This window comes from Balaenoptera ricei, chromosome 1 (assembly GCF_028023285.1).
Source record: "Balaenoptera ricei isolate mBalRic1 chromosome 1, mBalRic1.hap2, whole genome shotgun sequence".
NCBI lineage: Eukaryota > Metazoa > Chordata > Mammalia > Artiodactyla > Balaenopteridae > Balaenoptera > Balaenoptera ricei.
This window is the reverse complement of record NC_082639.1, coordinates 312,675-319,582: the sequence shown is the minus strand read 5'-3', so window position 1 is coordinate 319,582 and position 6,908 is coordinate 312,675. Positions and strand designations below refer to the sequence as shown.

Sequence of the window (6,908 nt, the reverse complement as noted above, 5' to 3'; positions counted from 1 at the left end):
CGTCTTTCCCACCCACCCCTCTTCATACTGAATGAGGAAGTTCGGGAGAGACGCGAAAAGCCCGTGTTATAGGTGTCCATGCGGACCGCAGTCTTCGGCGTGGGCGCCCGTCCCGGTCCAGGCCTCTCTGCTCAGACCCACCGGCCCAGACACTGCTCTCCGAGTAGCCGCCCTTGAGGAAGGTCGGCCCCCGCCCAACGGCACAGAAAGCACGACAAGGGCGGTGGTCGGTCTTACTCTCTTTTCTCCAAGCTCCTCGTCACAGCCTTCCCCAGAGGCAGCCTTGGTGCGGACCAGACCCTGGGGATCCCACGTACCCCGACCCCACCCCGTGAGCAGGGCTCCGCCTGAGGTCCCGAAAGTGGCAGAGCTGGGCGAGGGGCAGCCCAGGAACAGCGTCCTTCCTGGGGAACCGCGCACAGAGGATGCAAACCCCACAGAGGCCTTTTCCCGGCCCCTCCGTCCACGGCGCCGGGAGCTGCCCCCAGGCCGATTCCAGAGGCGCAGCGGGAACCCTGTTCGCAGCGCGGCGCCGCCCTCCGGGACGCGGCTGTGTAACCCCGTGCTGTCTCCGGAATCGCTGCCCCGCCGGACACCGACGGGCAGCCTAGCCGAGCGTCCGCGAACAGCTGGCCTCCCGCGGTCTGGTCTGTGTGGCCAGCACAGACCTCCCGTCGCTTCCGCTGCCCTATTCAGGGCCCTAGACTACACTCCCAGGCCGCTCCGCGCGCGCTTGCAGATGTCGCGAGAACACTGACCTGGCACCTACATGGCGGGGGCGGGCTGTAGCGTGGACCGCCGGGAGGTGTAGTTTTGGGCTGGGAGCCACGCTCCCTGGCACCCAGGCTCGGGCTGCGGAGAGACTACAAGTCCCAGGGGGCGCAGCGCGACCGCCTGGAGGGCGGGGGGTACGAAAGAGGAACCCGAAGGGCGCGGGGGTGAGTGAGGGGCCGGAGGCGGGCGCGCGGGGGGAGGGCGGGGGTGGCCCTCAGGGTGCGGACCCCGGGCCGGGCGGTAGCGGCGGGGCGGGGCAGAGGGCGCGGGGTCCGGCCGCCCTGCTCCTCCGCGCCCCCCGCCGCCCCGGAGGGCCCGCGGGTGGATATATCGCCCCCACAGTGTCCAGTCTGGTCTAGCAGAGTCTGTGTGCGTCGTCACCAGGACGATTTAATTGACGCTTTAGTTTCGGTTTAATTGAGACCGGGGTTCGGACGCGCATATCACAGCGTTTCAAGGAGCAGCGTTGGAGCCAACGCAGCTCCTCGGTGCCCGAGCGCCAGGGTGGCCCTTTTGTCCTGTTCCCCGGGCCCCTGCGGGGCCGAGGGCAGAGCTGGGCCCCGTGCTTCTCTGCTCCTCCCCGCGCCCCCGCAGCAGCCTGTGTTAGCCAGAGTCTGAACGGCCACGGTGATCTCAGGAGCTCCTAGAAGGAAATCAAACCTGGGTTTTCCGGAAAGTTTCCCTTGCTGGCACACGCTCACCCCACCTGGCCCTGGGCGCTCCTCCCAAAGGCGGAGCAGCCGCGGCTCGAGGGCGCTCACCCCCCGCACCCCGGGGGCGCCGCCCGCCCCTCCCTGCATCGCCCTGTGCCGCGAGGTAAGCTGTGATTTGTCGCGTAATTCACTTGAAGAACGACCTCTGGTCACCACAGCACTGGGAATCCCGCGTCCCCAAGGCCAGGGACCCCCCAGGTGGGCTCTAAGGGTCCGCCCGGCAGCTCCGTCTCGGGGCTGCTGAGGCCCCCGAGCCGTAAGTGTCAGCAGCCGGGAGTGTGTCCTTTACGTCGGTCAGATCGTTCACTGCGCTGATGTTCCTTGAGCGTGGGGAGATTTTCAGAATGGGAAGCAGGAGAATGACGAGGTCCGCCGTTCTCATATTGCCCGTTGGCGCCCTTTGCTCGCTGAGAGGCTGACTGGAGGTACCCGCACGGAGGCGCTGGAGATGCAGCGGGCCCTCCTGCGTTGTGCTCGACGGTGGGAGAAGGAAAGGTCAGCACACGTGAACTGTGAAGTTGGTGACCACCTGCCCCTATCCCCTCTCCAGCCACAGCTGCCCACAGGGCTGGAAGATCGCATCCGCCCCCTGCCGTGGTCACCCGGGCAGGGCCTCCTGTTGGAGAGCTGTTATGTGGTTTTCTGGCCCAGCACCCGACAGCTACTGATGGACCAGAATAATTCCGCCCCCCCCCCCACCGTTAACTGACGTGTTACTTGTTCAGAATCACAGTGACTTCTTCCTTGAAACCAATGCTTCTAAGGAAAAATGAGAGTCATGAAAGAACACATGGTACAATTTAAATTCTCACCAAACTTTTCATTACCTTGTAGAAATTTTTGGACCCAATTCCTTAGATCTTTGGCTCCAATAAGATTTTCAAAATAGAAAATGAATTGCATTTATTCAGCTCGTGATTACACATAATCCACATAAGTGAAGTGCATAGGTTCGGTTTGCCCAGTTTTGACAGATGTATACAGCTGTGTAACTTGCACGCTGTCACGATAGAGCACATTTCTGTCATCCCTAAAGGCTCCCTCATGTTGTGTCCCCCGAATCCTTGTGTCGAAGCCCTGACCCCCAGCGTGATGTTGTCTGCAGGTGGGGCCTCGGGGAGGTGATCAGGGTGAGGGGAGCCCATGAGGGGATCGGTGCCCTGATAACAAGAGGAAGACAGAGACCCCCCTCCTTGCTCACACACCAAGGCAAGGCCAGGAGGACCACGAGAAGGTGGCCGTCTGCAGGTCGGGAAGGGCCCTCACCAGAGGCCGGATCTGCCGGCACCTGGACCTTGGGCCTCCCAGCCCCGGTTCTGTGAGTAACAATGTGTGTCTAAGTTGCCCTGGGCTGACTGAGACCTCATAAGCCTTCCCAGCCCTGCCCCCCAGAAGCTGGCATGGTTCTGATTTCTGCCACATTCCTTCATGGTGCTGTGTTAGACTCCATGGTCTGTGGAGTGCCCTGGCTGTCCACAGCGCAATGCCCGACCTGGGACGGCACTTGGGTGGGTTCCTGGCATTGTCTTGGGTGATGGGGTTATGCACATTCTTGCACTTGTGTTCTGTGGGCGTGAGACTGCCGTGTGGGGCCTGGTGGGCAGGGCGGTGTTCACTAGTGTCTTCCATCTGCGTCTCCTTGAGCAGTGATGCTGGGCATGCATCCGTCTGCGACACCCGCTCGAAGCATCTGATCAAGATTTTTGCCTTTTTAAATTTAAAAAATTTTTTTAATATTTTTTTTTAAATTTATTTTTGGCTGTGTCTCAGTTGCGGCACATGGGATCTTCCTTGCAGCATGCGGCATCCTCTGCTGCGGTGCGTGGGCTTCTCTCTAGCTGTGGCGCGCAGGCTCCACGGCACATGGGCTCTGTAGTTGCAGCACGCGGACTCTCTAGTTGCAGCACGCGGACTCTCTAGTTGTGGCCCATGTGCTCAGTAGTTGCCTCGCAGCATGTGGGATCTTAGTTTCCCGACCAGGGATCAAACCCTTGTCCCATGCATTGGAAGGTGGATTCTTAACCACTGGACCACCAGGAAAGTCCCCTGCCTTTTTAAAAAATTATCAAGTTGTAGAGACTTACCTGGTGGCACAGTGGTAAAGAACCCACCTGCCAATGCAGGGGACACAGGTTCGATCCCTGGTCTGGGAAGATCCCACATGCCGCGGAGCAACTAAGCCCATGTGCCACAACTACTGAGCCCGTGTGCTATAACTACTGAAGCCCACGAGCCTAGAGCCCGTGCTCCGCAAGAGAAGCCACCACAATGAGAAGCCTGCACACCGCAATGAAGAGTAGCCCCCGCTCGCCGCAGCTAGAGGAAGCCCTCGCACAGCAACGAAGACCCAATGCAGCCAAAAATAAATAAATAAAACAATTATAAAAATTATCAAGTTGTAATTTCCTCTAGGTCTTCTGGATACAAGCCATGTCAGATATATATATGTATATATAAAGAGAGTGTTACCTCCCATTGTTTGACTTGCCTATTTGCATTATTAATAGCGTCTTTTTAAAATTAAACTCTTTTGGAGTGGTTTTAGGATTACAGAAAGGTGCAGACCCAGGCGCATGTGTGGAAACTGAGGCGCGACGGCGCTCCGTTGCTGTTCCCCGCGCCCCAGGCTGCAGGTCACGCGCTGCCTCAGGGCCCTCTTTCTGCCCGGGATCCCATCCGGGAGCCGACTTTTTCGTGACCTTGACGGTTTTGAGGAGGACCGCTCAGGTGTTTTGTAGCATGTCCCTGACTTGGGGTTTGTCTGCTGTGTGTTCTCCTGGTTAGACAGGGGTTGTGGTTTTTGGAAAGAAGAGCCCAGAGGTGAGGTGGCGCTCGCGTCACATCACATCAGGGCACCTGACGTCCGCGCGACGTCACGGGGGCTGTCGGCCTGGTCACCTGGCTCGGGGGGTGTCTGCCGTGGGGAGTCGCTCCTCGTCCTGTCCTCCCGTCTCTTTGGCAGCCGCTCGGGGGCAGCCCACCCTCCCGGGGGTGGGAGCGAAGCTCAGGGGAGGACCCGCCTTGTGGCCTGGAGTCCCGTGAGGAGGGCGGCCTCGTGGGCGGCGTCTGCGCTGTGGCGGGGGCGCAGCTCGCGCTGCTGGTCTGGCCGCCCACCTCGTGCCAGCCTTGGCCGCCCGGACCTTGTCGCTGTTCTCCCCTCCCACGCCCCGCCCCTCGTGAGCGCTTCCTTGTTCCTTGCAATGCCAGCCGCTCCAGCTTCGCTTCATCTTGTTGTGTTGCTGCCTCAGCCCTAGAATCAGCCAGTTCTCCGGGGAGCGCTGGTTCGTTTCCCGGGAGAGTGGGGTTTAGACGCCGGGCCCCGGCAGCGGGTGTGGGCGTTGCTGCTGGGGCGTCACTGCCTGTAGTCCTCTTAGCAGATAGGTAGCTGTGTATCTGTTCAGCTGTGTGTCTGTAACAAAAGTGCTCATGTGTAACCTTCTCACTGCCATCGCCATCGTTTTCTTATTTGTCCCACCCCAGTGTACATAGAAAGCAGTTTCAGAATTGTTCACCCATGTACCTCCCCACTCTGAGAAACAAATTTATCACCTTGAGTACCATGTTTATATTTGGTTTCTTCTTATCGTTGGTCTTACAGTTCCCAGTCAAAACGCTGTCTTCCTGTCCCCTTCAGTGTGTTTGTGTCACACGTTGTGATACAGTTAGATTCAGTGGTCACAGTCTGCCTTCCATCCTGACATCCCTGACATTCTGGTGGGTGTTGTTGATTTTTTTGCGTGTATTAAAGTCTACTCTCTGTGATATATCATTCTATGGATTTTGGTAAATGCATAGAGTTTATATCCACCATAATGGTGTATTTTCATGAGCAGAAGTTTTTAATATTGATGAAGTTTAGTTTATCAATTGTTTTTCTTTTTTGGTTCATGCTTTCTGTGTCCTATTTAAAAGTCTTTGCCTAACCAAAAGCCACAAAGATAGTCTCCTGTAGTTTGTTGTTGAAGGTTTATAGATTCAGTTTTGTGTTTAGCTCCGTGAGCCATCTCTAATTAATTTTTCATGTGATGTGAGTCTAGTAGTTTCACTTTTTATTCCATGTAAGAAACCAGCTGTCCCAGCACCATTTCTTTTTTTTTTTTAAGTGAAAGCTATTTGCTTTTTTTTTTTAATAGTAGTCTTTTATTTATTTATTTATTTTTATATTTATTTTTGGCTGTGTTGGGTCTTCGTTTCTGTGCGAGGGTTTTCTCTAGTTGCGGCAAGCGGGGACCACTCTTCATCGTGGTGCGCAGGCCTCTCACTATCGCGGCCTCTCTTGTTGCGGAGCACAGGCTCCAGATGCGCAGACTCAGTAGTTGTGGCTCATGGGCCCAGTTGCTCCGCGGCATGTGGGATCTTCCCAGACCAGGGCTCGAACCCGTGTCCCCCGCATTAGCAGGCAGATTCTCAACCACTGCACCACCAGGGAAACCCCCAGCACCATTTCTTGAAAAAAACTTTCTTTTCTCCATTGAATTGCTTTGGCATCTTATCAAAAATCATTTGACTGTGTTTGTGAGGATCTATTTCTGGGTTCTCTATTCTGTTACATTGGTCTATCTGTTCATCAATCCACACTGTCTTGTGACTTTATAAAGTCTTCAGGTAAGTCAGTGTAAGTCCTCCATGCTTGTGCTTTTTTTTTTTTTTTAATTTTTATTTTTTTTACTTTTTGGCCGCACCCCGTGGCATGTGGGATCTTAGTGCCCCGACCAGGGATCGAACCTGCACCCCCTGCATTGGAAGCTTGGAGTCTTAACCACTGGACCACCAGGGAAGTCCCACTTGTTCTTCTTTTTAAAAATTGCTGTGGCTATTCTAGGTTCTTTTTATTTTCATATACATTTCAGAATCAGGTTGTCAATTCCTCAAAAAAAAAAAAAAAGGCTGCTGTAATTTTGATTGTGATTGTATTAAATGTTGGGTCAATTTGGGGAGAAATTAATCTTAGTAATATTGAGTCCTCTAATCCATTCACATGGATGAATGGAGATACACACATATACGTGTGTGTGTTCATGTTGATATATATACACCATTATCGTATGTCTTCCATTATTTGGATCTTGAACAGCGCTCAGCAGTTTTATCTTTTCCTGTGTACAGGTCTTACACATCCTTTATTAAGTTTATCCCCACAAACAGACTGTTTTGAATGCCGTTGTAAATGATATTTATTTAAGTTTCATTTTCTAATTACTTGTTGCTAGTATATAGAAATGACAGCTGGTTTTGCATATTGACTTTATATTCTTGCAACATTGCTGAATTCACCTACAAATTACAGTAGGTTTTTAAGATTTCCTAGGATTTTCCATGTGAGCAGCCATGCCGTGTGCACAGAGGCACGATCACTCCTCTTTCTAACCTTGTGGCTTTTGCTTTGTTTTCTGTCGTCACTGCACCGGCTTGAGCCACAGA

General features: G+C 54.2%; 1 protein-coding gene across 5 annotated transcripts in view; it reads left to right on the top strand.

The window, feature by feature from the left end:
• Positions 1–888: 888 nt before the first annotated feature.
• The window catches only part of C1H1orf159 (chromosome 1 C1orf159 homolog), a 28,580-nt gene continuing 22,560 nt past the window's right edge, over positions 889–6,908 (top strand). For 2 of the 5 annotated variants that reach the window (XM_059942125.1, XM_059941858.1), the window contains exon 1: positions 889–938. The gene's annotated coding sequence lies outside the window, so the exon portion shown is untranslated. Of the gene's footprint in view, positions 939–1,180; positions 1,591–1,812; positions 1,983–5,100; positions 5,202–6,908 lie in introns of those variants that run through there. The other 3 variants (XM_059941989.1, XM_059942049.1, XM_059941921.1) reach the window with 3 other exon arrangements.